This window comes from Periophthalmus magnuspinnatus, chromosome 19 (assembly GCF_009829125.3).
Source record: "Periophthalmus magnuspinnatus isolate fPerMag1 chromosome 19, fPerMag1.2.pri, whole genome shotgun sequence".
Lineage (NCBI taxonomy): Eukaryota > Metazoa > Chordata > Actinopteri > Gobiiformes > Gobiidae > Periophthalmus > Periophthalmus magnuspinnatus.
Genome location: NC_047144.1, coordinates 20,872,748 through 20,899,627, shown reverse-complemented (window position 1 = coordinate 20,899,627; position 26,880 = coordinate 20,872,748). Strand labels below are relative to the sequence as shown.

Genomic DNA, 26,880 nt, shown 5'->3' with positions numbered 1-26,880 from the left:
AGCCAGCTCATTTAACCATGAAGGGATTTGTGGATTTCACCTTGGCCTTTAACACCATCCTTCCCTATAAACTGGGGGAGAAATTGGAGTTTTTGGGGTTTCCACACTCCATCTGGGACTCATCACCGGGGGGATGAATCAGCGTATAGGGACGAGGTGCAGCGACTGTTGGGGTGGTGTAAGGAGAATAACCTGCTCTTTAACACCAAAAAAACAAAGGAGCTGATCATAGACTACAGGAGGAAGAAAACTGACATTTCTCCACTCTCCATCAGTGGGGACTGGGTGGAGAGGGTCACTGATTTCAGGTTTCTGGGAGTCCAGATCGAGGAAGGTCTGGCCTGGAGGAAACACACCTCTGAGCTCCTGAAGAAGAAGTAAAGTAAAATACAGGACATGACAGAAATTTGGCGCGTGCTACACCAAAGGTCCAGGGCCTTCTCGAGAAGGCAGGTTGTTCAGGGCGTACTGAAACAGTCCAGGCTAGACATGTGCCCAGGAATCTGGACAGGGCCGAGTACACTGGACGGGTATCAGTGATCACTCACCGCTCTCGGTTAGCTTCTCCCTCACAGGAGGGAAGTGAAACGGAGGGCTGTGGGTTCTTAACAACTCTGTACTCCCCGAGGAAAAATACCAAAAGAAGCTGGCCAGGCTCCTGGATGCTCTTGAGCAAGAAAAGGAGGTACTGAACAACCTAATAGAATGGTGGGAGGAAGCAAAAATCAGAATCAAAAAGAATTTTTTGATTCTGATTCTGCAAGCACAAAAATGGCTCGAGAGCGTCGAGGAGAACACCCTGCGCCAACGCATCCAAACCATCTGTGCGGGCGCGGCTTCTCAGAAAGGCCCGGTTGATTCTGAACTTCTCCAGCTCAGGGCCCGTCTAGAGGCACTGGAGCTGGCGAAGAGCAGGGGGGCTACTCTAAGAGCCAGGGCGAGATACACAGTGGAGGTTTGGAGAGGGGAACAGCCTTCTTTTTCGGCCTCGAAAAACAAAAACAGGGAACAATGTATATACAGCAGCTCGCTAATTCTGCAGGTGTCATCTCAGCGGACCATTGTACTTTGCCATTCTACTCCGAGTTATTTCACGCGCAAGTACCTCGTCACATGCCACTCACGCCGCCATCAACGCTGTTGAGGCCAGGGCGACCGTGACCTCTGCGACCGGCCCATAACCATCGCGGAGGTCCGGGAAGCCATCAAAGGGCTAAACAATAACAAGAGTCCCGGTCAGGATGGTCTCACGAGTGAGTTTTACCGCATCGCGCCCATACTGCAGTCACTGTACACGCAGATGCAATCTGAGAACCGCATTTCTGCATCATTCTGCACTGGCACCGACTACAAGATACTCGCCAAAATTCTCGCAAACCGCCTTAAATTAGTCATCGCGTCCATCATCAGTCCGACCCAGTCATATAGTATTCCACACCGGGACATTGCTGACAACATCCTCACCAACAGTGTACGACAGCGACTGCTCAGTGTGCGGTGAATCCCCTGAGACTCTTATACATCTTTTTTGCGAATGTGGTGCCGCCCGCTGCTTCTGGGTCCGGGTCCAGGACCTCCTCGCCCAGAGGCTGGACTGGAGTCTCCCACCGCCGGCGGCCCTGGGAGGAGACGACCAGGAGCACTGGTCTCTCCTGTTTGGGGCTGCAAGGGGGCGCCCTGGGGCCGACCACCGCCCCGGCGCCGCGGCCAACCATCAGCTCATCGCCGGAGCCCACCACAGCCCAGCTGTCGCCGCTCCAGCTTTTTCAGCTGACCATCGCCCGGACCATCGTGCAGCAGGCCAGGTGCTCCCCCATCACACTCCGGGACACCACCGAACCAGCGCACCCCAGATCACCACACCCCAACCTCTTCGCCCGGGACGTGGAGATCCTGGGAGCAGCTCTCCACTAGCTAGGCGTCTACTGCCTGGCCTCGGGCAGAGAGGTTAATTGGGCCAGTCGTTCTGCGGCGACGTCGCCCCGCCGCGCCTCAGCGTGGACATGTGGAGGGCGGACAACCAGTACAAGGTGCTGGGCGTCCTGATGGGGAAAGACGAGGTGGTCTGCGCCGTGAAGCAGTGGGAGAAATCCCTACTGAAGATCGGGCAGACCATCTCGCTCTGGAACCTCAGGGCGCTCACTGTAAAAGGGAAGGTGCTGGTCGTCAACACCCTCTGCATGTCCACACTGGTGCACGCGCTGACAGTGCTCCACCTGCTGGGCGACGTCGCAAACAGACTGAGGAATGTGGTGCCGCCCGCCGCATAGCCCGGTACAACATCTATCACGTCAGGAACATCCACCTCCATCGACAGTGCACTGCCCCCCTTTGGACTCTTTTCACCACTCACCTCACCACCCACCTCAGACACCTCCACATGGCCGTCCCCCACCACTTCAACAGGACTTTGCTTCCCCACAACACCCTCATCACCACTAACCCCCAAGGACACCTCGATCTCCATTTTTGACCCCCCTCAGAACAATGGACAGAGACTCTAATCTAGGTTCAGAAATTGCGTGCTCATTCTCTCTTTAATTTCATTCATTATGTCCTCGCCTGCCCCATTCCTTCATGTCTCCTACCCTATCCCATATCCCCGCCCCCCCCGCACCCTAATGTTACCTGTGTTGTGATGTGCATATACATATATATATTTATTATTTCTTGTATGTTCTCCCCATTTCCTTCATGTGTTTCTTGTACATTTACTGTGCTTTTACTTTGTAAAACGATATTTTTGAAAATAAAAGACAAAAAAAAAGGTCATTTCGGGGCGGCTATTGTTTAATTATGCAATGACAAAGATCATTTGTAAGATGTTTGTAAGATTTGTGAGATGTTTTTTTTCTTTTTTTTCTTTTCTTTTTTTTGTGTGTTTTCATGTGTTTAAAACAATCATCGAAGGCGCTGTGGCTTAGCTGGTCAAAGTGCCTGTCTTGTAAACAGGAGATCCTGGGTTCAAATCCCAGCAGTGCCTTTTTACATTCTGTTCTCTGGTGGAAATATTAAGAAATGAGGCCAGCTCATTCAACCACGAAGGGATTCGAACCCTCAATCTTCTGATCCGAAGTCAGACGCCTTATCCATTAGGCCACATGGTCCATGCATTTTGTCTTTTTAGAGTGCAGTTGAAGGTGCTGTATGTCAACCGGTCAAAGTGCCTATCTTGTCAACAGGAGCCTTTTTTTTGCTGTTTGTGTTATAAAAAAGACAGTCGAAGGCACTGTGGCTTAGCTGGTCAAAGTGCCTGTCTTGTAAACAGGAGATCCTGGGTTCAAATCCCAGCAGTGCCTTTGTACATTCTGTTCTCTGGTGGAAATATTCAAAAATGAAGCAAGTTCATTTAATCACAAAGGGATTCGAACTTTCTGACGTATTCTCATCTGAAGACAGACGCCCTGAGCTAAATGGTGTTTAAGGCACATCTTTTGTCCAATTATGTAATGAGCCTCAGATGCGTTATCCATTGGGCTAAATGGTCATTTCGGGGCGGCTATTGTCTTTTTTTTAATTTTTTTTTTTTACTTTTTCCAGTGGGGGGCGGTGCGCTGATCGTATAGGTGGAGGTTTCTGACAAAGAAGATGGTGTACCGGGCTATGGACATGATAAGTCTGACGAGGGGGAGGTTGGGTCTGGATGGGTGATCAGGTGGATGGTCGGGCGGGCGGTGATGGTGGCGATGTTCTGGAGGACGTGGGTCTGGAGTGCGGTGACCTGGGGTGCGGTGATCCGGGGTGCGGTGATCCGGGGTACGGTGATCCGGGGTGCGGTGGGCCGCGGTGCGGTGGTCCGATGGGTGATCCGGGGTGCGGTGGTCCGGGGTGTGGTGGTCCGATGGGTGGTCTGGCTATCCGGCGGCTATTGTCTAATTATGCAATGACAAAGATCATTTGTAAGAGTCATGGTTGAGATGTTTTTTTGTTTTGTTTAAAATGATGGTTGAAGGCGCTGTGGCTTAGCTGGTCAAAGTGCCTGTCTAGTAAACAGGAGATCCTGGGTTCAAATCCCAGCAGTGCCTTTTTACATTCTGTTCTCTGGTGGGAATATTTAAAAATGAAGCCAGCTCATTTAACCACGAAGGGATTCGAACCCTCAATCTTCTGATTCGAAGTCAGACGCCTTATCCATTAGGCCACATGGTCAATGGATTTTGTTTTTTTTAGAGTGCAGTCTCCTGCAAATGAAGGTGCTGTATGTCAACCGGTCAAAGTGCCTATCTTGTCAATAGGAGCCTCTGGGTTCAAATCCCAGCAGTGTCTTTTTACATTTTGGTTTGAGAGGGGATTTCAAGTTGGAGCTTTTTTTTTTTTTTTTGCTGTTTGTGTTTTAGAAAAAGACAGTCGAAGGCGCTGTGGCTTAGCTGGTCAAAGTGCCTGTCTAGTAAACAGGAGATCCTGGGTTCAAATCCCAGCAGTGCCTTTGTACATTCTGTTTTCTGGTGGAAATATTCAAAAATCAAGTATACTCAGTTACCACAAAGAGATTCAAACTTTCCGACATCGCATCTGTCTGGGCCTACACATTCGAATGGTTTATACCACACATAGTCGGTAACTTCAAATTCAAACACATGAAGGAAATGGGGAGGACATACAAGAAATGTTTTTTTTTTTTTGTCTTTTATTATCAAAAATAGCATTTTTACAAAGTAAAAGCACAGTACACGTACAAGAACACATTAGGTTATGTGGGGGGGGGGGACGTGGGGAAGGGAAAAACACATGAGGGAAGTGGGGAAAACATGAGAGAAATAATAAATAAATGTGTGCATACATTGCAAGACAGGTAACATTAGGGCATTTGGGGGGGGGGTAAGGTAGGAGACATGAGGGGCTGGGGCAGACGAGGACATTAGTGAGCAAATGTTAAACATTATAAATCCCATTAAACATCTAGATCCATGATTGTGTTGTTGTCCATTGTCCTGGGGGGGGGATCAAAAATGGAGGTCGAGCTGTCCTTGGGGGTGGGTGGTGATGAGGGTGTTGTGGGGGAGCAAAGTTCTGTTGAAGCGGTGGGGGACGGCCATGTGGAGGTGTCTGAGGTGGGTGGTGAGGTGGGTGGTGAAAAGAGTCCAAAGGGGGGCGGTGCGCTGTCGGTGAAGGTGGATATTCCGAACATGATAAATGGTGTACCGGGCTATTGACATTAACAGTCTGAACAGCTGACGGTCGGCAGCGGCGACGGGGCGATGGTCAGCCCCGGGGCGCCCCCTTCCGGCCCCGAACAGGAGAGACCAGCGCACCTGGTCATTCCCTCTAAGGGCCGCCGGCCGTGGGAGACTCCAGTTCAGCCTCCGGGCGAGGAGATCCTGGACCCGGACCCAGAAGCGGCGGGCGGCACCACATTCGAGAAATAGGTGTTCTAAAGTCTCGGGGGATTCTCCGCACACCGGGCAGTCTCTGACGAACTCCGTGGGACTAATGGCGTGTAACTGTATGCATGTGTGGTCAGTTACCACGAAGGGATTCAACCCTTCTGACGGACTCTGATCTGAAGTTCTTTAGACCAAATGGTCTTTTAGTCACGACTACTGTCTAATTATGCAATGAGTCTGGTCATTTTTAAGAGTCATGCTTGTTTCTATCTATCTAAGGCTCCAGCAAAGGGGAGGGGGGCATCCCGTCCCCACGCGTTGAGCCGATCAGGTGAACCAGTTTTTTCCAACGCTGGCGGTCTAGGGCCAGCTGCTCTGCGTCCTCTATGGTGACTCCAAGTTGTTGGAGGTCGCCCACAATGATGTCAAGCCATCGGGTGCAGGGCTTGCCTCGTAGTCGTTTCCAGCCTGCCGCCTTTGGGTCAAACTGGAGGATGGCTCTCGTGGGATGGTCAGCAGGAAGGTGGAGAACATGGCCAAACCAGCGGGTGCGGCGTTGCGCAGCCAGGCAGGATGCTCTGGGCTGGAGCGTGCGAGCTCTGAGCCCCTGGTTGGAAACTCACTGGGGCCACCTGATATTTTCGATGGTGCGGAGAGCTCTGCTATCAAAGCCGTCTACTTTGGCAGCCAGAGTCTTGTTCAGGGGCCATGTCTCCGAACCATACAGCAGGATGGAAAGTACGGCGGAATTATATATCCGGAGCTTTGTCGTGTGTGAGATGGTGGAGTGTCGCCAGAGTGGCTTCCAGAGGGACTGCAGGGCTGATGCTGCCAGGGCTCTTCTGCGGTTAATCTCTGGATTTAGGTCCCCGTTGTCCGTCACTATGGACCCCAGGTACACAAAGCGCTTCACAGGCTCTACAATGTCATTGCCAAGCTGCAGGGGGGGGTGGATCTGGCCCATCACCGACATGTATAAATTTGGTCTTAGCCCAGCTCACTTGGAGGCCAAGCTTCCCTGCCTCTTCACTGTATATGCCCAGAGTGTCTCTCAGCTGGCTGTAGGATGTGCTGAGCAGAATGGTGTCGTCGGTGTACTCCAGGTCGGTCAGATGGTAGTCGCCAAAGGACACTCCGGGGACCCGCTCACAGACCTTGAGCATCAGGTGGTCAATGATGCAGTTGAAGAGGTCGGGAGCAGCCACTCAGCCCTGACGGACGCCACTGGAGATGGAAAACCAGTCAGAGTCTCTGCCGTTAATGCAGACACAGCTCTGTGCATTGCTATAAAGCAACTTGAGTAGGGCGACGATCTTGGGTGGTGCTCCAAGGGCCTGTAGGATACTCCACAGTGAAGCATGGCAGACGGTGTCGAAGGCAGCCTTCAGATCTATGAACCCGATGTAGAGGTGTCGGTCTTTACGAAATTCATAGGTCTTCTCTATCAGCAAACGAACGGCGGAGATGTGGTCGGTTGTGGAGCGATTAGGCATGAAGCCAGCCTGCTTTGGACGGCGACTGCTTCTGATGGCTGGGAGAGCACGGGTGAGCAAGATCCTGGTAAAGAGCTTACCGGGGATGGACAGAAGGGTAATGCCTCTGTGGTTGCAGCAGTCTAGCCTGTCACCCTTGCGCTTCCAGAAGGGTAGGATAACCCCTCTGGTCCAGTCACTGGGAAGTCTCTCTGTCTCCCACACCTGACTGAATATGTGGGTGAGCCACTCGACAACACCATCACCACCAGATTTTAGCATCTCAGCAGTTATGGAGCAGATGCCGGGGGCCTTCCTGTTGTTGATTTTATTCAGAGCAGCTCTGACTTCTTCTGGGGTGAGAGGGTCTGTGCTGCAAGCGTTGCTGGTGGATACGGCATTTGCAGTGGCTGGGATGATGGAATCAGCCGGAATGGAGCTATGCTGCAGGAGAAGGGTGAAGTGCTCTTTCCAGCATTCGAGGCAGGTTGCTTCAGTTGTTAAGAGGTGGCCATCCGAGTCTTTCACCAGGGCTGTCTTGATGCGTGGACCATTACGGGCTTGGCGCAGCAGACTAAAGACCCGGCACATGTTGTTGTTGTTGGCCGCAGACTCTAGGTGTTCAGCTTCTGCCTTCCAAAACCTCTCACGGTCCTCGGCTATAGCCACATTGCGCAGGTAGTTCAGCCGCCGATATTCCGGGAGGTCGCCCCGGAGTCGGGCCTCGCGCCGGCGGTCGATGATGTTAAGAGTCTTCTCCGATATCCAGGGCTTTTTCAGGGCATTGTGAGCTGACTGAATGAGGCTCTCCTTAAAGGTTGTCCAGTCGGCCAGGGCATCGAAGGTACGGCGGACAGAGCATGCTTGTTTACAGCATATAAAATACTGGTGTTTTTTGGGGGGCTTTTTAATTAGGTTTCAAGGCGCTGTGGCTTAGCTGGTCAAAGTGCCTGTCTTGTAAACAGGAGATCCTGGGTTCAAATCCCAGCAGTGCCTTTTTACATTCTGTTCTCTGGAAATATTCAAAAATGAAGCCAGCTCATTTAGCCCTAGAGGGATTCCAACCTTTTCAAACATGGTCAGTTACCACAAAGGGATTCGAACCTTCTGACGGACTCTGATTTGAAGTTCTTTAGACCAAATGGTGTTTTAGGCACGACTACTGTCTAATTATGCAATGAGCCTTATCATTTTTAAGAGTCGTGCTTGTTTACAGCATAAAAAATACTGGCTTTTTTGTTTTTGTTTTTGTGGGTTGTTATTCAATTTCAAGGCGCTGTGGCTTAGCTGGTCAAAGTGCCTGTCTTGTAAACAGGAGATCCTGGGTTCAAATCCCAGCAGTGCCTTTTTACATTCTGTTCTCTGGTGGAAATATTAAAAAATGTAACAAGCTCATTTCAGCATGAAGGGATTCCAACCATTTCAAGCATGGTCAGTTACCATGAAGGGATTCAAACCTTCTGATGGATTCTGATCTGGAGTTCTTTGGACCAAATGGTCTTTTAGGCACGACTACTGTCTTTTTTATTTTTTACTTTTATTATCAAAAATATCATTTCATAAAATCACAGTACAAAGTACATTGGGGCAAGTGGGGGGGAGGGGACAGGGGGATGGAAACACATGGTGGAAAATGGGGAACATACAAGAAATAATAAATAAATGTGTACATGTACATCACAAGACACTGAGGCAAGTAGGGAGGGTGCGGGGTTGGATAGGACACATGGGGGGGGGGGGGGGGGCGGGGCGGGGCGGACTGGGACAAAATTTGAGAAATAATATTAAATTGAATAAACAATCTGCACATTTTGGTTTCAGTCTTTCAGAATCCGAGGTGGGGGGGGGGATGGGGTGAGTGATCAAAAGTGAAAGTCCAAATGTCCTTGGGGGTGACGGTGATGAGGGTGTTGCGGGGGAGCAGGGTCTTGTTAAAACGGTGGGGGATGGCTATGTGAAGGTGTTGGAGGTGGGTGGTAAGGCGGTTTGTGAACAGGGTCCAGTGGGGGGCGGTGCGCTGATCGTATAGGTGGAGGTTTCTGACAAAGAAGATAGTGTACCGGGCTATGGACATGATAAGTCTGACGAGGGGGAGGTTGGGTCTGGATGGGTGATCAGGTGGACGACTACTGTCTAATTATGCAATGAGCCGGAACATTTTTAAGAGTCGTGCTTGTTTACAGCATATAAAATACTGGTGTTTTTTTTTTTCTTTTTGTGGGTTTCAAATTGGATTTCAAGGCGCTGTGGCTTAGCTGGTCAAAGTGCCTGTCTCGTAAACAGGAGATCCTGGGTTCAAATCCCAGCAGTGCCTTTTTACATTCTGTTCTCTGGTGGAAATATAAAAAAATGTAACAAGCAAAACAATTAACCACAAAGGGATTCAAACCCTCAATCTTCTGATCCGAAGTCAGACGCCTTTTCCATTAGGCCATATAGTCCATGAATTTTGTTTTTTTTAGAGTGCAGTCTGCTGTTGAAGGTGCTGTATGTCAACCGGTCAAAGTGCCTATCTTGTCAACAGGAGCCTCTGGGTTCAAATCCCAGCAGTGCCAATTTACGTTTTGGTTTGAGAGGGGATTTCAGGTTGGAGTTTTGTTTTTTTCTTTGCTTTTTGTGTTTTGGAAAAAGGCAATTGAAAGCGCTGTGGCTTAGCTGGTCAAAGTGCCTGTCTAGTAAACAGGAGATCTGGGGTTCTAATCCCAGCAGGGCCTTTTTTTCCCTTTTTTAGCGCATTCAGGTTTACTTTATCTACAGTTTACCCTTCAGGCACAGTAAAGTAAAATACAGCAAACATTATAAATACATTTAAATATAAAATGAATATTAGTTTCTTTTGATTCATCTCTATTAGGAATAGATGAATAGCTGTTTTACCCCTGGCACCCCTTCTTCACACGGTTAGGTTTAGGATGATACTTTTATACATTAATGGAGAACTTCTGTGCAGGTGCATGGGTCACGTAGGATTGTGGGCTGAGCATTGGACAGTTTAGTACTGCTAACTGTAAGGAGGGTTTGAACAGGGCATATGAGAGATCACTAAATTATTCAAACATGCATGGATGACATATAAAACCTCTTTAGGCATATTTCTGTCTTTTAGGCAAGACTACTGTCTTTTTTTTTTTTTTTTAACTTTTATTATCAAAAATATCATCTCATAAAATCACAGTACAAAGTACATTGGGAGAGTACACTGGGGTGGAAAATGGGGATACAAGAAATAATAAATAAATGTGTACATGTACATCACAAGACAGGCGACACTGGGGCAAGTAGGGAGGGTGCGGGGTTGGATAGGACACATGGGGGGGCGGGGCGGATGATTTGGCGATGTTCCGGAGGACGTGGGTCTGGGGTGCGGTGGTCCGGGGTGCGGTGGTCCGATGGGTGATCTGGGGTGCGGTGATCTGGGGTGCGGTGATCCGATGGGTGGTCTGGGGTGTGGTGATCTGGGGTGCGCTGGTCCGGTGGGTGTCCCGGAGTGTGATGGGGGAGCACCTGACCTGCCGCACGATGGTCCGGGCGATGGTCAGCTGAAGCGGCTGGAGCGGCGACAGCTGGGCTGTGGTGGGCTCCGGCAACGAGCTGACGGTCGGCCGCGGCGCCGGGGCGGTGGTCGGCCCCAGGGCGCCCCCTTCTGGCCCCGAACAGGAGAGACCAGTGCTCCTGGTCATCCCCTCCCAGGGCCGCCGGCGGTGGGAGACCCCAGTCCAGCCTCCGGGCGAGGAGGTCCTGGACCCGGACCCAGAAGCGGCGGGCGGCACCACATTCGAGAAAAAGGCGTTCTAAAGTCTCGGGGGATTCATCGCACACCAGGCAGTCTCTGACGAACTCCGTGGGACAGATGGCGTGTAACTGTATGCACGTGTAGATCAGTCTGTGTTTCAATTTGAATTCAAAATGACTGACTATGTGTGGTGTGTAAACCATTCGAATGTGTAGGCCCAGATGGATGCGATGTCGTGCGAGGGGAATGTCTGTGACCATTTGTGTTCTGCCGCGGGACGTCTGAAGACTCCAGGGATCAGCACTCTGTGACAGGCTCGGGTGTTCATCTCGGTCAGCTTCTTCCACACGGTCCCGCCCGCCCAAACGTCGAAGTCGAAGCCGGCGGCGGGGGAGTCGACTCCTCCCGTCCCCGGCCTGAGGGCCAGCGCACCGCGGTCAGTTACCACGAAGGGATTCAAACCTTCTGATGGATTTTGATCTGAAGTTCTTTAGACCAAATGGTGTTTTAGGCACGACTATTGTCTAATTATGCAATGAGTCTGATCATTTTAAGAGTCATGCTTGTTTACAGCATAAAAAATACTGGTGTTTTTGTTTTTTTGGGGTTTTTTTGGGGTGGGGGGGTGGGGGGGGGTTTACTTACGTTTCAAGGCTCTGTGGCTTAGCTGGTTAAAGTGCCTGTCTAGTAACCAGGAGATCCTGGCAGTGCCTTTTTTACATTTTGTTCTCTTGAGGTTTATAGGCACGTCTATTGTCTGATTATGGCATGATCCTGATCAGTTTTATCAATCGTAGTTATTTACAGTATATAAAATGCTGGAGTTTTATTTATTTTTTTGCTGTTTGTATTTTCTGAAGTGATGGTTGAAGGCACTGTGGCTTAGCTGGTCAAAGTGCTTGTCTAGTAAACAGAAGACCCCGGCCCCGAACAGGAGAGACCAGCGCACCTGGTCATTCCCTCCAAGGGCCGGCGGCGGTGGGAGACTCCAGTTCAGCCTCCGGGCGAGGAGGTCCTGGACCCGGACCCAGAAGCGGCGGGCGGCACCACATTCAAAGAATAGGTGTTCTAAAGTCTCGGGGGATTCATCGTACACTGGGCAGTCTGTGACGAACTCTGTGGGGCAGATGGCGTGTAGCTGTATGCATGTGTAGATCAGTCTGTGTTTCAATTTAAATTCGGCTTTTTAATTCTTTTTCAAGGCGCTGTGGCTTAGCTGGTCAAAGTGCCTGTCTAGTAAACAGGAGATCCTGGGTTCAAATCCCAGCAGTGCCTTTTTACATTCTGTTCTCTGGTGGAAATATTCAAAAATGTAACAAGCAAAAAAAGTAACCACGAAGGGATTCAAACCCTCAATCTTCTGATCCGAAGTCAGATGCCTTATCCATTAGGCCACATGGCCCATGAACCTTATTTATTTTATTTATTTTTTGTCTTTTATTATCAAAAATAGCATTTTACAAAATAAAAGCACAGTGAACGTACAAGAACACATTGGGTTATGGATGGGGGGGGGTGTAGGCCCAGATGGATGCGAAGTCGTGTGAGGGGAATGTCTGTGACCATTTGTGTTCTGCCGCGGGGCGTCTGAAGACTCCAGGGAGCAGCACCCTATAACAGGCTCGGGTGTTCATCTCAGTCAGCTTCTTCCACACGGTCCCTCCCACCCAAACATGGAAGTCGAAGCCGGCCCCGGCCCGAGGTCCAGCGCACCGCGGTCAGTTACCACGAAGAAATTCAAACCTTCTGATCTGATTCTGATCTGAAGTTCTTTAGACCAAATGGTCTTTTAGGCACAACTACTGTCTAATTATGCAATGAGTCTGATCATTTTTAAGAGTCGTGCTTGTTTACAGCATAAAAAAAAATACTGGTGTTTTTTTGGGGCTTTTTAATTAGGTTTCAAAGTGCTGTGGCTTAGCTGGTCAAAGTGCCTGCCTTGTAAACAGGAGATCCTGGGTTCAAATCCCAACAGTGCCTTTTTACATTCTGTTCTCTGGTGGAAATATTCAAAAATGAAGCAAGCAAAAAAAATTAACCACAAAGGGTTTTGAACCCTCAATTTTCTGACCCAAAGTCAGACACCTTAACCATTAGGCCACAGGGTGTTCTTTTTTTTTTTTTAGAGTCCAGTTTGCTGCAGTTGAAGGTGCTGCATGTCAACCGGTCAAAGTGCCTATCTTGTCAACAGGAGCCTCTGGGTTCAAATCCCACCAGTGCCTTTTTACATTTTGGTTTGAGAGGGGGATTTTTTTTTTTTTTTTGTTCCTGGAAATATTCAAAAATGAAGCCAGCTCATTTAACCATGAAGGGATTTGTGGATTTCACCTTGGCCTTTAACACCATCCTTCCCTATAAAACTGGGGGAGAAATTGGAGTTTTTTGGGTTTCCACACTCCATCTGGGACTCATCACCGGGGGGGATGAATCAGCGTATAGGGGACGAGGTGCAGCGACTGTTGGGGTGGTGTAAGGAGAATAACCTGCTCTTTAACACCAAAAAACAAAGGAGCTGATCATAGACTACAGGAGGAAGAAAACTGACATTTCTCCACTCTCCATCAGTGGGGACTGGGTGGAGAGGGTCACTGATTCAGGTTTCTGGGAGTCCAGATCGAGGAAGGTCTGGCCTGGAGGAAACACACCTCTGAGCTCCTGAAGAAGAAGTAAAGTAAAATACAGGACATGACAGAAATTTGGCGCGTGCTACACCAAAGGTCCAGGGCCTTCTCGAGAAGGCAGGTTGTTCAGGGCGTACTGAACACAGTCCAGGCTAGACATGTGCCCAGGAATCTGGACAGGGCCGAGTACACTGGACGGGTATCAGTGATCACTCACCGCTCTCGGTTAGCTTCTCCCTCACAGGAGGGAAGTGAAAACGGAGGGCTGTGGGTTCTTAACAACTTCTGTACTCCCACGAGGAAAAATACCAAAAGAAGCTGGCCAGGCTCCTGGATGCTCTTGAGCAAGAAAAGGAGGTACTGAACAACCTAATAGAAGGTGGGAGGAAGCAAAAATCAGAATCAAAAAGAATTTTTTGATTCTGATTCTGCAAGCACAAAAATGGCTCGAGAGCGTCGAGGGGAACACCCTGCGCCAACGCATCCAAACCATCTGTGCGGGCGCGGCTTCTCAGAAAGGCCCGGTTGATTCTGAACTTCTCCAGCTCAGGGCCCCGTCTAGAGGCACTGGAGCTGGCGAAGAGCAGGGGGGCTACTCTAAGAGCCAGGGCGAGATACACAGTGGAGGTTTGGAGAGGGGAACAGCCTTCTTTTTCGGCCTCGAAAAACAAAAACAGGAAAAATGTATATACAGCAGCTCGCTAATTCTGCAGGTGTCATCTCAGCGGACCATTGTACTTTGCCATTCTACTCCGAGTTATTTCACGCGCAAAGGTACCTCGTCACATGCCACTCACGCCGCCATCAACGCTGTTGAGGCCAGGGCGACCGTGACCTCTGCGACCGGCCCATAACCATCGCGGAGGTACGGGAAGCCATCAAAGGGCTAAACAATAACAAGAGTCCCGGTCAGGATGTCTCACGAGTGAGTTTTACCGCATCGCGCCCATACTGCAGTCACTGTACACGCAGATGCAATCTGAGAACCGCATTTCTGCATCATTTCTGCACTGGCAACCGACTACAAGATACTCGCCAAAATTCTCGCAAACCGCCTTAAAATTAGTCATCGCGTCCATCATCAGTCCGACCCAGTCCATATAGTATTCCACACCGGGACATTGCTGACAACATCCTCACCAACAGTGTACGACAGCGACTGCTCAGTGTGCGGTGAATCCCCTGAGACTCTTATACATCTTTTTTGCGAATGTGGTGCCGCCCGCTGCTTCTGGGTCCGGGTCCAGGACCTCCTCGCCCAGAGGCTGGACTGGAGTCTCCCACCGCCGGCGGCCCTGGGAGGAGACGACCAGGAGCACTGGTCTCTCCTGTTTGGGGCTTGCAAGGGGGCGCCCTGGGGCCGACCACCGCCCCGGCGCCGCGGCCAACCATCAGCTCATCGCCGAGCCCACCACAGCCCAGCTGTCGCCGCTCCAGCTTTTTCAGCTGACCATCGCCCGGACCATCGTGCAGCAGGCCAGGTGCTCCCCCATCACACTCCGGGACACCTCACCGAACCAGCGCACCCCAGATCACCACACCCCAACCTCTTCGCCCGGGACGTGGAGATCCTGGGGAGCAGCTCTCCACTAGCTAGGCGTCTACTGCCTGGCCTCGGGCAGAGAGGTTAATTGGGCCCAGTCGTTCTGGCGGCGACGTCGCCCCGACGCGCCTCAGCGTGGACATGTGGAGGGCGGACAACCAGTACAAGGTGCTGGGCGTCCTGATGGGGAAAGACGAGGTGGTCTGCGCCGTGAAGCAGTGGAGAAATCCCTACTGAAGATCGGGCAGACCATCTCGCTCTGGAACCTCAGGGCGCTCACTGTAAAAGGGAAGGTGCTGGTCGTCAACACCCTCTGCATGTCCGACACTGGTGCACGCGCTGACAGTGCTCCACCTGCTGGGCGACGTCGCAAACAGACTGAGGAATGTGGTGCCGCCCGCCGCATAGCCCGGTACAACATCTATCACGTCAGGAACATCCACCTCCATCGACAGTGCACTGCCCCCCTTTGGACTCTTTTCACCACTCACCTCACCACCCACCTCAGACACCTCCACATGGCCGTCCCCCACCACTTCAACAGGACTTTGCTTCCCCACAACACCCTCATCACCACTAACCCCAAGGACACCTCGATCTCCATTTTTGACCCCCCTCAGAACAATGGACAGAGACTCTAATCTAGGTTCAGAAATTGCGTGCTCATTCTCTCTTTAATTTCATTCATTATGTCCTCGCCTGCCCCATTCCTTCATGTCTCCTATCCCTATCCCATATCCCCGCCCCCCCCGCATGCCCTAATGTTACCTGTGTTGTGATGTGCATATACATATATATATTTATTATTTCTTGTATGTTCTCCCCATTTCCTTCATGTGTTTCTTGTACATTTACTGTGCTTTTACTTTGTAAAACGATATTTTTGAAAATAAAAGACAAAAAAAAAGGTCATTTCGGGGCGGCTATTGTTTAATTATGCAATGACAAAGATCATTTGTAAGATGTTTGTAAGATTTGTGAGATGTTTTTTTTCTTTTTTCTTTTCTTTTTTTTGTGTGTTTTCATGTGTTTAAAACCAATCATCGAAGGCGCTGTGGCTTAGCTGGTCAAAGTGCCTGTCTTGTAAACAGGAGATCCTGGGTTCAAATCCCAGCAGTGCCTTTTTACATTCTGTTCTCTGGTGGAAATATTAAGAAATGAGACCAGCTCATTCAACCACGAAGGGATTCGAACCCTCAATCTTCTGATCCGAAGTCAGACGCCTTATCCATTAGGCCACATGGTCCATGCATCTTTGTCTTTTTAGAGTGCAGTTGAAGGTGCTGTATGTCAAACCGGTCAAAGTGCCTATCTTGTCAACAGGAGCCTTTTTTTTTGCTGTTTGTGTTATAAAAAAAGACAGTCGAAGGCACTGTGGCTTAGCTGGTCAAAGTGCCTGTCTTGTAAACAGGAGATCCTGGGTTCAAATCCCAGCAGTGCCTTTGTACATTCTGTTCTCTGGTGGAAATATTCAAAAATGAAGCAAGTTCATTTAATCACAAAGGGATTCGAACTTTCTGACGTATTCTCATCTGAAGACAGACGCCCTGAGCTAAATGGTGTTTAAGGCACATCTTTTGTCCAATTATGTAATGAGCCTCAGATGCGTTATCCATTGGGCTAAATGGTCATTTCGGGGCGGCTGTTGTCTTTTTTCTTTATTTATTTTTTTTACTTTTTCCAGTGGGGGGCGGTGCGCTGATCGTATAGGTGGAGGTTTCTGACAAAGAAGATGGTGTACCGGGCTATGGACATGATAAGTCTGACGAGGGGGAGGTTGGGTCTGGATGGGTGATCAGGTGGATGGTCGGTGCGGGCGGTGATGGTGGCGATGTTCTGGAGGACGTGGGTCTGGAGTGCGGTGACCTGGGGTGCGGTGATCTGGGGTGCGGTGATCCGGGGTACGGTGATCTGGGGGTGATCCGGGGTGCGGTGGAGCCGCGGTGCGGTGGTCCGATGGGTGATCCGGGGTGCGGTGGTCCGGGGTGTGGTGGTCCGATGGGTGGTCTGGCTATCCGGCGGCTATTGTCTAATTATGCAATGACAAAGATCATTTGTAAGAGTCATGGTTGAGATGTTTTTTTGTTTTGTTTAAAATGATGGTTGAAGGCGCTGTGGCTTAGCTGGTCAAAGTGCCTGTCTAGTAAACAGGAGATCCTGGGTTCAAATCCCAGCAGTGCCTTTTTACATTCTGTTCTCTGGTGGGAATATTTAAAAATGAAGCCAGCTCATTTAACCACGAAGGGATTCGAACCCTCAATCTTCTGATTCGAAGTCAGACGCCTTATCCATTAGGCCACATGGTCAATGGATTTTGTTTTTTTTTAGAGTGCAGTCTCCTGCAAATGAAGGTGCTGTATGTCAACCGGTCAAAGTGCCTATCTTGTCAATAGGAGCCTCTGGGTTCAAATCCCAGCAGTGTCTTTTTACATTTTGGTTTGAGAGGGGATTTCAAGTTGGAGCTTTTTTTTTTTTTTTTTGCTGTTTGTGTTTTAGAAAAAGACAGTCGAAGGCGCTGTGGCTTAGCTGGTCAAAGTGCCTGTCTAGTAAACAGGAGATCCTGGGTTCAAATCCCAGCAGTGCCTTTGTACATTCTGTTTTCTGGTGGAAATATTCAAAAATCAAGTATACTCAGTTACCACAAAGAGATTCAAACTTTCCGACATCGCATCTGTCTGGGCCTACACATTCGAATGGTTTATACCACACATAGTCGGTAACTTCAAATTCAAACACATGAAGGAAATGGGGAGGACATACAAGAAATGTTTTTTTTTTTTTTGTCTTTTATTATCAAAAATAGCATTTTTACAAAGTAAAAGCACAGTACACGTACAAGAACACATTAGGTTATGTGGGGGGGGGGGACGTGGGGAAGGGAAAAACACATGAGGGAAGTGGGGAAAACATGAGAGAAATAATAAATAAATGTGTGCATACATTGCAAGACAGGTAACATTAGGGCATTTGGGGGGGGGGGTAAGGTAGGAGACATGAGGGGCTGGGGCAGACGAGGACATTAGTGAGCAAATGTTAAACATTATAGATCCATGATTGTGTTGTTGTCCATTGTCCTGGGGGGGGGGGATCAAAAATGGAGGTCGAGCTGTCCTTGGGGGTTGGTGGTGATGAGGGTGTTGTGGGGGAGCAAAGTTCTGTTGAAGCGGTGGGGGACGGCCATGTGGAGGTGTCTGAGGTGGGTGGTGAGGTGGGTGGTGAAAAGAGTCCAAAGGGGGGCGGTGCGCTGTCGGTGAAGGTGGATATTCCGAACATGATAAATGGTGTACCGGGCTATTGACATTAACAGTCTGAACAGCTGACGGTCGGCAGCGGCGACGGGGCGATGGTCAGCCCCGGGGCGCCCCCTTCCGGCCCCGAACAGGAGAGACCAGCGCACCTGGTCATTCCCTCTAAGGGCCGCCGGCCGTGGGAGACTCCAGTTCAGCCTCCGGGCGAGGAGATCCTGGACCCGGACCCAGAAGCGGCGGGCGGCACCACATTCGAGAAATAGGTGTTCTAAAGTCTCGGGGGATTCTCCGCACACCGGGCAGTCTCTGACGAACTCCGTGGGACTAATGGCGTGTAACTGTATGCATGTGTGGTCAGTTACCACGAAGGGATTCAACCCTTCTGACGGACTCTGATCTGAAGTTCTTTAGACCAAATGGTCTTTTAGTCACGACTACTGTCTAATTATGCAATGAGTCTGGTCATTTTTAAGAGTCATGCTTGTTTCTATCTATCTAAGGCTCCAGCAAAGGGGAGGGGGGCATCCCGTCCCCACGCGTTGAGCCGATCAGGTGAACCAGTTTTTTCCAACGCTGGCGGTCTAGGGCCAGCTGCTCTGCGTCCTCTATGGTGACTCCAAGTTGTTGGAGGTCGCCCACAATGATGTCAAGCCATCGGGTGCAGGGCTTGCCTCGTAGTCGTTTCCAGCCTGCCGCCTTTGGGTCAAACTGGAGGATGGCTCTCGTGGGATGGTCAGCAGGAAGGTGGAGAACATGGCCAAACCAGCGGGTGCGGCGTTGCGCAGCCAGGCAGGATGCTCTGGGCTGGAGCGTGCGAGCTCTGAGCCCCTGGTTGGAAACTCACTGGGGCCACCTGATATTTTCGATGGTGCGGAGAGCTCTGCTATCAAAGCCGTCTACTTTGGCAGCCAGAGTCTTGTTCAGGGGCCATGTCTCCGAACCATACAGCAGGATGGAAAGTACGGCGGAATTATATATCCGGAGCTTTGTCGTGTGTGAGATGGTGGAGTGTCGCCAGAGTGGCTTCCAGAGGGACTGCAGGGCTGATGCTGCCAGGGCTCTTCTGCGGTTAATCTCTGGATTTAGGTCCCCGTTGTCCGTCACTATGGACCCCAGGTACACAAAGCGCTTCACAGGCTCTACAATGTCATTGCCAAGCTGCAGGGGGGGGGGTGGATCTGGCCCATCACCGACATGTATAAATTTGGTCTTAGCCCAGCTCACTTGGAGGCCAAGCTTCCCTGCCTCTTCACTGTATATGCCCAGAGTGTCTCTCAGCTGGCTGTAGGATGTGCTGAGCAGAATGGTGTCGTCGGTGTACTCCAGGTCGGTCAGATGGTAGTCGCCAAAGGACACTCCGGGGACCCGCTCACAGACCTTGAGCATCAGGTGGTCAATGATGCAGTTGAAGAGGTCGGGAGCAGCCACTCAGCCCTGACGGACGCCACTGGAGATGGAAAACCAGTCAGAGTCTCTGCCGTTAATGCAGACACAGCTCTGTGCATTGCTATAAAGCAACTTGAGTAGGGCAACGATCTTGGGTGGTGCTCCAAGGGCCTGTAGGATACTCCACAGTGAAGCATGGCAGACGGTGTCGAAGGCAGCCTTCAGATCTATGAACCCGATGTAGAGGTGTCGGTCTTTACGAAATTCATAGGTCTTCTCTATCAGCAAACGAACGGCGGAGATGTGGTCGGTTGTGGAGCGATTAGGCATGAAGCCAGCCTGCTTTGGACGGCGACTGCTTCTGATGGCTGGGAGAGCACGGGTGAGCAAGATCCTGGTAAAGAGCTTACCGGGGATGGACAGAAGGGTAATGCCTCTGTGGTTGCAGCAGTCTAGCCTGTCACCCTTGCGCTTCCAGAAGGGTAGGATAAACCCCTCTGGTCCAGTCACTGGGAAGTCTCTCTGTCTCCCACACCTGACTGAATATGTGGGTGAGCCACTCGACAACACCATCACCACCAGATTTTAGCATCTCAGCAGTTATGGAGCAGATGCCGGGGGCCTTCCTGTTGTTGATTTTATTCAGAGCAGCTCTGACTTCTTCTGGGGTGAGAGGGTCTGTGCTGCAAGCGTTGCTGGTGGATACGGCATTTGCAGTGGCTGGGATGATGGAATCAGCCGGAATGGAGCTATGCTGCAGGAGAAGGGTGAAGTGCTCTTTCCAGCATTCGAGGCAGGTTGCTTCAGTTGTTAAGAGGTGGCCATCCGAGTCTTTCACCAGGGCTGTCTTGATGCGTGGACCATTACGGGCTTGGCGCAGCAGACTAAAGACCCGGCACATGTTGTTGTTGTTGGCCGCAGACTCTAGGTGTTCAGCTTCTGCCTTCCAAAACCTCTCACGGTCCTCGGCTATAGCCACATTGCGCAGGTAGTTCAGCCGCCGATATTCCGGGAGGTCGCCCCGGAGTCGGGCCTCGCGCCGGCGGTCGATGATGTTAAGAGTCTTCTCCGATATCCAGGGCTTTTTCAGGGCATTGTGAGCTGACTGAATGAGGCTCTCCTTAAAGGTTGTCCAGTCGGCCAGGGCATCGAAGGTACGGCGGACAGAGCATGCTTGTTTACAGCATATAAAATACTGGTGTTTTTTGGGGGGCTTTTTAATTAGGTTTCAAGGCGCTGTGGCTTAGCTGGTCAAAGTGCCTGTCTTGTAAACAGGAGATCCTGGGTTCAAATCCCAGCAGTGCCTTTTTACATTCTGTTCTCTGGAAATATTCAAAAATGAAGCCAGCTCATTTAGCCCTAGAGGGATTCCAACCTTTTCAAACATGGTCAGTTACCACAAAGGGATTCGAACCTTCTGACGGACTCTGATTTGAAGTTCTTTAGACCAAATGGTGTTTTAGGCACGACTACTGTCTAATTATGCAATGAGCCTTATCATTTTTAAGAGTCGTGCTTGTTTACAGCATAAAAAATACTGGCTTTTTTGTTTTTGTTTTTGTGGGTTGTTAATTCAATTTCAAGGCGCTGTGGCTTAGCTGGTCAAAGTGCCTGTCTTGTAAACAGGAGATCCTGGGTTCAAATCCCAGCAGTGCCTTTTTACATTCTGTTCTCTGGTGGAAATATTAAAAAATGTAACAAGCTCATTTCAGCATGAAGGGATTCCAACCATTTCAAGCATGGTCAGTTACCATGAAGGGATTCAAACCTTCTGATGGATTCTGATCTGGAGTTCTTTGGACCAAATGGTCTTTTAGGCACGACTACTGTCTTTTTTATTTTTTACTTTTATTATCAAAAATATAATTTCATAAAATCACAGTACAAAGTACATTGGGGCAAGTGGGGGGGAGGGGACAGGGGGATGGAAACACATGGTGGAAAATGGGGAACATACAAGAAATAATAAATAAATGTGTACATGTACATCACAAGACACTGAGGCAAGTAGGGAGGGTGCGGGGTTGGATAGGACACATGGGGGGGGGGGGGGCGGGGCGGGGCGGACTGGGACATAATTTGAGAAATAATATTAAATTGAATAAACAATCTGCACATTTTGGTTTCAGTCTTTCAGAATCCGAGGTGGGGTGGGGGATGGGGTGAGTGATCAAAAGTGAAAGTCCAAATGTCCTTGGAGGGTGACGGTGATGAGGGTGTTGCGGGGGAGCAGGGTCTTGTTAAAACGGTGGGGGATGGCTATGTGAAGGTGTTGGAGGTGGGTGGTAAGGCGGTTTGTGAACAGGGTCCAGTGGGGGGCGGTGCGCTGATCGTATAGGTGGAGGTTTCTGACAAAGAAGATAGTGTACCGGGCTATGGACATGATAAGTCTGACGAGGGGGAGGTTGGGTCTGGATGGGTGATCAGGTGGAAGACTACTGTCTAATTATGCAATGAGCCGGAACATTTTTAAGAGTCGTGCTTGTTAACAGCATATAAAATACTGGTGTTTTTTTTTTTCTTTTTGTGGGTTTCAAATTGGATTTCAAGGCGCTGTGGCTTAGCTGGTCAAAGTGCCTGTCTCGTAAACAGGAGATCCTGGGTTCAAATCCCAGCAGTGCCTTTTTACATTCTGTTCTCTGGTGGAAATATAAAAAAATGTAACAAGCAAAACAATTAACCACAAAGGGATTCAAACCCTCAATCTTCTGATCCGAAGTCAGACGCCTTTTCCATTAGGCCATATAGTCCATGAATTTTGTTTTTTTTAGAGTGCAGTCTGCTGTTGAAGGTGCTGTATGTCAACCGGTCAAAGTGCCTATCTTGTCAACAGGAGCCTCTGGGTTCAACTCCAGCAGTGCCAATTTACGTTTTGGTTTGAGAGGGGATTTCAGGTTGGAGTTTTGTTTTTTTCTTTGCTTTTTGTGTTTTGGAAAAAGGAAATTGAAAGCGCTGTGGCTTAGCTGGTTAAAGTGCCTGTCTAGTAAACAGGAGATCTGGGGTTCTAATCCCAGCAGGGCCTTTTTTTCCCTTTTTTAGCGCATTCAGGTTTACTTTATCTACAGTTTACCCTTCAGGCACAGTAAAGTAAAATACAGCAAACATTATAAATACATTTAAATATAAAATGAATATTAGTTTCTTTTGATTTATCTCTATTAGGAATAGATGAATAGCTGTTTTACCCCTGGCACCCCTTCTTCACACGGTTAGGTTTAGGATGATACTTTTATACATTAATGGAGAACTTCTGTGCAGGTGCATGGGTCACGTAGGATTGTGGGCTGAGCATTGGACAGTTTAGTACTGCTAACTGTAAGGAGGGTTTGAACAGGGCATATGAGAGATCACTAAATTATTCAAACATGCATGGATGACATATAAAACCTCTTTAGGCATATTTCTGTCTTTTAGGCAAGACTACTGTCTTTTTTTTTTTTTTTTTTTAACTTTTATTATCAAAAATATCATCTCATAAAATCACAGTACAAAGTACATTGGGAGAGTACACTGGGGTGGAAATTGGGGATACAAGAAATAATAAATAAATGTGTACATGTACATCACAAGACAGGCGACACTGGGGCAAGTAGGGTGGGTGCGGGGTTGGATAGGACACATGGGGGGGCGGGGCGGATGATTGGCGATGTTCCGGAGGATGTGGGTCTGGGGTGCGGTGGTCCGGGGTGCGGTGGTCCGATGGGTGATCTGGGGTGCGGTGATCTGGGGTGCGGTGATCCGATGGGTGGTCTGGGGTGTGGTGATCTGGGGTGCGCTGGTCCGGTGGGTGTCCCGGAGTGTGATGGGGGAGCACCTGACCTGCCGCACGATGGTCCGGGCGATGGTCAGCTGAAGCGGCTGGAGCGGCGACAGCTGGGCTGTGGTGGGCTCCGGCAACGAGCTGACGGTCGGCCGCGGCGCCGGGGCGGTGGTCGGCCCCAGGGCGCCCCCTTCTGGCCCCGAACAGGAGAGACCAGTGCTCCTGGTCATCCCCTCCCAGGGCCGCCGGCGGTGGGAGACCCCAGTCCAGCCTCCGGGCGAGGAGGTCCTGGACCCGGACCCAGAAGCGGCGGGCGGCACCACATTCGAGAAAAAGGCGTTCTAAAGTCTCGGGGGATTCATCGCACACCGGGCAGTCTCTGACGAACTCCGTGGGACAGATGGCGTGTAACTGTATGCACGTGTAGATCAGTCTGTGTTTCAATTTGAATTCAAAATGACTGACTATGTGTGGTGTGTAAACCATTCGAATGTGTAGGCCCAGATGGATGCGATGTCGTGCGAGGGGAATGTCTGTGACCATTTGTGTTCTGCCGCGGGACGTCTGAAGACTCCAGGGATCAGCACTCTGTGACAGGCTCGGGTGTTCATCTCGGTCAGCTTCTTCCACACGGTCCCGCCCGCCCAAACGTCGAAGTCGAAGCCGGCGGCGGGGGAGTCGACTCCTCCCGTCCCCGGCCTGAGGGCCAGCGCACCGCGGTCAGTTACCACGAAGGGATTCAAACCTTCTGATGGATTTTGATCTGAAGTTCTTTAGACCAAATGGTGTTTTAGGCACGACTATTGTCTAATTATGCAATGAGTCTGATCATTTTTAAGAGTCATGCTTGTTTACAGCATAAAAAATACTGGTGTTTTTGTTTTTTTTGGGGTTTTTTTTGGGGTGGGGGGGTGGGGGGGGGTTTACTTACGTTTCAAGGCTCTGTGGCTTAGCTGGTTAAAGTGCCTGTCTAGTAACCAGGAGATCCTGGCAGTGCCTTTTTTACATTTTGTTCTCTTGAGGTTTATAGGCACGTCTATTGTCTGATTATGGCATGATCCTGATCAGTTTTATCAATCGTAGTTATTTACAGTATATAAAATGCTGGAGTTTTATTTATTTTTTTGCTGTTTGTATTTTCTGAAGTGATGGTTGAAGGCACTGTGGCTTAGCTGGTCAAAGTGCTTGTCTAGTAAACAGAAGACCCCGGCCCCGAACAGGAGAGACCAGCGCACCTGGTCATTCCCTCCAAGGGCCGGCGGCGGTGGGAGACTCCAGTTCAGCTTCCGGGCGAGGAGGTCCTGGACCCGGACCCAGAAGCGGCGGGCGGCACCACATTCAAAGAATAGGTGTTCTAAAGTCTCGGGGGATTCATCGTACACTGGGCAGTCTGTGACGAACTCTGTGGGGCAGATGGCGTGTAGCTGTATGCATGTGTAGATCAGTCTGTGTTTCAATTTAAATTCGGCTTTTTAATTCTTTTTCAAGGCGCTGTGGCTTAGCTGGTCAAAGTGCCTGTCTAGTAAACAGGAGATCCTGGGTTCAAATCCCAGCAGTGCCTTTTTACATTCTGTTCTCTGGAAATATTCAAAAATGAAGCCAGCTCATTTAACCATGAAGGGATTTGTGGATTTCACCTTGGCCTTTAACACCATCCTTCCCTATAAACTGGGGGAGAAATTGGAGTTTTTGGGGTTTCCACACTCCATCTGGGACTCATCACCGGGGGGGATGAATCAGCGTATAGGGACGAGGTGCAGCGACTGTTGGGGTGGTGTAAGGAGAATAACCTGCTCTTTAACACCAAAAAAACAAAGGAGCTGATCATAGACTACAGGAGGAAGAAAACTGACATTTCTCCACTCTCCATCAGTGGGGACTGGGTGGAGAGGGTCACTGATTTCAGGTTTCTGGGAGTCCAGATCGAGGAAGGTCTGGCCTGGAGGAAACACACCTCTGAGCTCCTGAAGAAGAAGTAAAGTAAAATACAGGACATGACAGAAATTTGGCGCGTGCTACACCAAAGGTCCAGGGCCTTCTCGAGAAGGCAGGTTGTTCAGGGCGTACTGAAACAGTCCAGGCTAGACATGTGCCCAGGAATCTGGACAGGGCCGAGTACACTGGACGGGTATCAGTGATCACTCACCGCTCTCGGTTAGCTTCTCCCTCACAGGAGGGAAGTGAAACGGAGGGCTGTGGGTTCTTAACAACTCTGTACTCCCCGAGGAAAAATACCAAAAGAAGCTGGCCAGGCTCCTGGATGCTCTTGAGCAAGAAAAGGAGGTACTGAACAACCTAATAGAATGGTGGGAGGAAGCAAAAATCAGAATCAAAAAGAATTTTTTGATTCTGATTCTGCAAGCACAAAAATGGCTCGAGAGCGTCGAGGGGAACACCCTGCGCCAACGCATCCAAACCATCTGTGCGGGCGCGGCTTCTCAGAAAGGCCCGGTTGATTCTGAACTTCTCCAGCTCAGGGCCCGTCTAGAGGCACTGGAGCTGGCGAAGAGCAGGGGGGCTACTCTAAGAGCCAGGGCGAGATACACAGTGGAGGTTTGGAGAGGGGAACAGCCTTCTTTTTCGGCCTCGAAAAACAAAAACAGGGAAAAATGTATATACAGCAGCTCGCTAATTCTGCAGGTGTCATCTCAGCGGACCATTGTACTTTGCCATTCTACTCCGAGTTATTTCACGCGCAAAGTACCTCGTCACATGCCACTCACGCCGCCATCAACGCTGTTGAGGCCAGGGCGACCGTGACCTCTGCGACCGGCCCATAACCATCGCGGAGGTCCGGGAAGCCATCAAAGGGCTAAACAATAACAAGAGTCCCGGTCAGGATGGTCTCACGAGTGAGTTTTACCGCATCGCGCCCATACTGCAGTCACTGTACACGCAGATGCAATCTGAGAACCGCATTTCTGCATCATTCTGCACTGGCACCGACTACAAGATACTCGCCAAAATTCTCGCAAACCGCCTTAAATTAGTCATCGCGTCCATCATCAGTCCGACCCAGTCATATAGTATTCCACACCGGGACATTGCTGACAACATCCTCACCAACAGTGTACGACAGCGACTGCTCAGTGTGCGGTGAATCCCCTGAGACTCTTATACATCTTTTTTGCGAATGTGGTGCCGCCCGCTGCTTCTGGGTCCGGGTCCAGGACCTCCTCGCCCAGAGGCTGGACTGGAGTCTCCCACCGCCGGCGGCCCTGGGAGGAGACGACCAGGAGCACTGGTCTCTCCTGTTTGGGGCTGCAAGGGGGCGCCCTGGGGCCGACCACCGCCCCGGCGCCGCGGCCAACCATCAGCTCATCGCCGGAGCCCACCACAGCCCAGCTGTCGCCGCTCCAGCTTTTTCAGCTGACCATCGCCCGGACCATCGTGCAGCAGGCCAGGTGCTCCCCCATCACACTCCGGGACACCCACCGAACCAGCGCACCCCAGATCACCACACCCCAACCTCTTCGCCCGGGACGTGGAGATCCTGGGAGCAGCTCTCCACTAGCTAGGCGTCTACTGCCTGGCCTCGGGCAGAGAGGTTAATTGGGCCAGTCGTTCTGCGGCGACGTCGCCCCGCCGCGCCTCAGCGTGGACATGTGGAGGGCGGACAACCAGTACAAGGTGCTGGGCGTCCTGATGGGGAAAGACGAGGTGGTCTGCGCCGTGAAGCAGTGGGAGAAATCCCTACTGAAGATCGGGCAGACCATCTCGCTCTGGAACCTCAGGGCGCTCACTGTAAAAGGGAAGGTGCTGGTCGTCAACACCCTCTGCATGTCGACACTGG

The 26,880-nt window shown here is 50.4% G+C and overlaps 23 non-coding genes across 23 annotated transcripts; 16 read left to right on the top strand and 7 right to left on the bottom strand.

Annotated features, from left to right (window-relative positions):
• The first annotated feature begins 2,909 nt into the window (after positions 1-2,909).
• Positions 2,910-2,983, top strand: trnat-ugu (transfer RNA threonine (anticodon UGU)). Its single transcript has one exon. It is a non-coding gene; the product is annotated as a tRNA-Thr (tRNA).
• A 51-nt stretch (positions 2,984-3,034) lies between these two features.
• On the bottom strand, positions 3,035-3,107 carry trnar-ucg (transfer RNA arginine (anticodon UCG)). Its single transcript has one exon. It is a non-coding gene; the product is annotated as a tRNA-Arg (tRNA).
• A 118-nt stretch (positions 3,108-3,225) lies between these two features.
• Positions 3,226-3,299, top strand: trnat-ugu (transfer RNA threonine (anticodon UGU)). Its single transcript has one exon. It is a non-coding gene; the product is annotated as a tRNA-Thr (tRNA).
• Positions 3,300-3,951: 652 nt separating this feature from the next.
• trnat-agu (transfer RNA threonine (anticodon AGU)) lies at positions 3,952-4,025 on the top strand. The gene has a single exon. It is a non-coding gene; the product is annotated as a tRNA-Thr (tRNA).
• Positions 4,026-4,076: 51 nt separating this feature from the next.
• On the bottom strand, positions 4,077-4,149 carry trnar-ucg (transfer RNA arginine (anticodon UCG)). Its single transcript has one exon. It is a non-coding gene; the product is annotated as a tRNA-Arg (tRNA).
• Positions 4,150-4,352: 203 nt separating this feature from the next.
• On the top strand, positions 4,353-4,426 carry trnat-agu (transfer RNA threonine (anticodon AGU)). The gene has a single exon. It is a non-coding gene; the product is annotated as a tRNA-Thr (tRNA).
• A 3,292-nt stretch (positions 4,427-7,718) lies between these two features.
• On the top strand, positions 7,719-7,792 carry trnat-ugu (transfer RNA threonine (anticodon UGU)). Its single transcript has one exon. It is a non-coding gene; the product is annotated as a tRNA-Thr (tRNA).
• Positions 7,793-8,068: 276 nt separating this feature from the next.
• On the top strand, positions 8,069-8,142 carry trnat-ugu (transfer RNA threonine (anticodon UGU)). The gene has a single exon. It is a non-coding gene; the product is annotated as a tRNA-Thr (tRNA).
• An 894-nt stretch (positions 8,143-9,036) lies between these two features.
• trnat-cgu (transfer RNA threonine (anticodon CGU)) lies at positions 9,037-9,110 on the top strand. The gene has a single exon. It is a non-coding gene; the product is annotated as a tRNA-Thr (tRNA).
• A 54-nt stretch (positions 9,111-9,164) lies between these two features.
• Positions 9,165-9,237, bottom strand: trnar-ucg (transfer RNA arginine (anticodon UCG)). The gene has a single exon. It is a non-coding gene; the product is annotated as a tRNA-Arg (tRNA).
• Positions 9,238-11,730: 2,493 nt separating this feature from the next.
• On the top strand, positions 11,731-11,804 carry trnat-agu (transfer RNA threonine (anticodon AGU)). Its single transcript has one exon. It is a non-coding gene; the product is annotated as a tRNA-Thr (tRNA).
• A 54-nt stretch (positions 11,805-11,858) lies between these two features.
• On the bottom strand, positions 11,859-11,931 carry trnar-ucg (transfer RNA arginine (anticodon UCG)). The gene has a single exon. It is a non-coding gene; the product is annotated as a tRNA-Arg (tRNA).
• Positions 11,932-15,741: 3,810 nt separating this feature from the next.
• On the top strand, positions 15,742-15,815 carry trnat-ugu (transfer RNA threonine (anticodon UGU)). Its single transcript has one exon. It is a non-coding gene; the product is annotated as a tRNA-Thr (tRNA).
• A 51-nt stretch (positions 15,816-15,866) lies between these two features.
• Positions 15,867-15,939, bottom strand: trnar-ucg (transfer RNA arginine (anticodon UCG)). Its single transcript has one exon. It is a non-coding gene; the product is annotated as a tRNA-Arg (tRNA).
• A 122-nt stretch (positions 15,940-16,061) lies between these two features.
• On the top strand, positions 16,062-16,135 carry trnat-ugu (transfer RNA threonine (anticodon UGU)). The gene has a single exon. It is a non-coding gene; the product is annotated as a tRNA-Thr (tRNA).
• Positions 16,136-16,801: 666 nt separating this feature from the next.
• Positions 16,802-16,875, top strand: trnat-agu (transfer RNA threonine (anticodon AGU)). Its single transcript has one exon. It is a non-coding gene; the product is annotated as a tRNA-Thr (tRNA).
• A 51-nt stretch (positions 16,876-16,926) lies between these two features.
• Positions 16,927-16,999, bottom strand: trnar-ucg (transfer RNA arginine (anticodon UCG)). The gene has a single exon. It is a non-coding gene; the product is annotated as a tRNA-Arg (tRNA).
• A 205-nt stretch (positions 17,000-17,204) lies between these two features.
• trnat-agu (transfer RNA threonine (anticodon AGU)) lies at positions 17,205-17,278 on the top strand. The gene has a single exon. It is a non-coding gene; the product is annotated as a tRNA-Thr (tRNA).
• Positions 17,279-20,559: 3,281 nt separating this feature from the next.
• On the top strand, positions 20,560-20,633 carry trnat-ugu (transfer RNA threonine (anticodon UGU)). Its single transcript has one exon. It is a non-coding gene; the product is annotated as a tRNA-Thr (tRNA).
• Positions 20,634-20,910: 277 nt separating this feature from the next.
• trnat-ugu (transfer RNA threonine (anticodon UGU)) lies at positions 20,911-20,984 on the top strand. Its single transcript has one exon. It is a non-coding gene; the product is annotated as a tRNA-Thr (tRNA).
• Positions 20,985-21,876: 892 nt separating this feature from the next.
• trnat-cgu (transfer RNA threonine (anticodon CGU)) lies at positions 21,877-21,950 on the top strand. Its single transcript has one exon. It is a non-coding gene; the product is annotated as a tRNA-Thr (tRNA).
• Positions 21,951-22,004: 54 nt separating this feature from the next.
• Positions 22,005-22,077, bottom strand: trnar-ucg (transfer RNA arginine (anticodon UCG)). Its single transcript has one exon. It is a non-coding gene; the product is annotated as a tRNA-Arg (tRNA).
• A 2,497-nt stretch (positions 22,078-24,574) lies between these two features.
• trnat-agu (transfer RNA threonine (anticodon AGU)) lies at positions 24,575-24,648 on the top strand. The gene has a single exon. It is a non-coding gene; the product is annotated as a tRNA-Thr (tRNA).
• Positions 24,649-26,880: the final 2,232 nt, after the last annotated feature.